We start from the raw sequence: 1,136 nt of genomic DNA, 5'->3' as shown, positions 1-1,136 counted from the left end.
ATTTTCTCTGAACGAGAGCAATCCTAAGTGTACGTTATCTTCGATACGAAAAGTTAGAGGACTGTAAACATATTCTCCATTAAATTATCATGAATTTTATCCTTTACACATTGCACAGCTATTCCGACATTCAAAGACACTTCCTTAGTTTTATGACTACCAGTGCCTGAAAAACCGGCGTGAGCAAACCATACTATCAGGCATCTGGTAAAGGACCATCGCCACAAAGCTCTCACTTATTCCCTGTAGTGGTAACGGTAACCGGCATAGTAGGGATAGTAGTTGGGGTAAACGTGATGCATTATCTTCGAGGAGAAGAAAAGTTAAAGGATTGTAAAAATATTGTTCCTTAAATTTTACAAATTTTATTTTGTACACAATGCACAGCTATTTCAAAAGACATTTCCTCTATTTTATGAGTCCTCCTAAGAGTGATCCACTTACTACCAGTATCTGAAAAACCGGCGTGAGCAGACCGGACTATCAGACATGTGGTAAAGGACCATCGCCACAAGGCCTGTCGCAGGCCATACCTGCCTCCGTCCTTATCCTGTTTAGTGGCAACGGTAGCCGGGGTAGGAAGGATAGTAGTTGTTGTAACTGTGATAATATCTATTATAGTAGTGAGGGCGTTCGTGATAGGTGTAATAAGGTTCAGGTTCGGGTTCAGGTTCGACTGATCTCTTGTAGTGGCTGTGGTATCTGTGAGGATAACCATAGTAGTGGTTGTAGCGATAGGCATTGTAAGGGTAGCGATATCCATGGTTGTATCCATAGTGGGGGTGGCCATGGTGGACTACCTGGTAACTATAAATATTGGCGGAATCAGGATCAGCTGCTGGTTCAGGGTTAGATTCCGGGGTTGGGTCAGCTGAGCGTTTGGAGAGGCCGTGAACTTGAGGTGCCACGAAGGAGGTGCTGCCACCTGGATGCCTGGCCACTCCATCGCCCTCCAGTGACTTGACACTGTGGCGTTGAGAATAATAGTAGTAGTAAGGGTAGTGGTGATTCTTGTGTGGTTCGGGATCGGCGTGTGTTACCAAGGCCGCTGCCAAACACACCAATATGATTGCCTGAAATCATCAATCAAACTTTTATAGATCAATCATTTCAGTGATACTTATTGTCACTAATCA

General features: G+C 44.1%; 1 pseudogene; it reads right to left on the bottom strand.

The window, feature by feature from the left end:
- Positions 1–349: 349 nt before the first annotated feature.
- Positions 350–1,136, bottom strand: part of LOC119590648 — a 980-nt pseudogene continuing 193 nt past the window's right edge.

Source organism: Penaeus monodon, chromosome 27, assembly GCF_015228065.2.
Source record: "Penaeus monodon isolate SGIC_2016 chromosome 27, NSTDA_Pmon_1, whole genome shotgun sequence".
Classification (NCBI taxonomy): domain Eukaryota; kingdom Metazoa; phylum Arthropoda; class Malacostraca; order Decapoda; family Penaeidae; genus Penaeus; species Penaeus monodon.
Note: the sequence above shows the minus strand (reverse complement) of the source record. Positions and strands in the feature narration are given on the sequence as shown.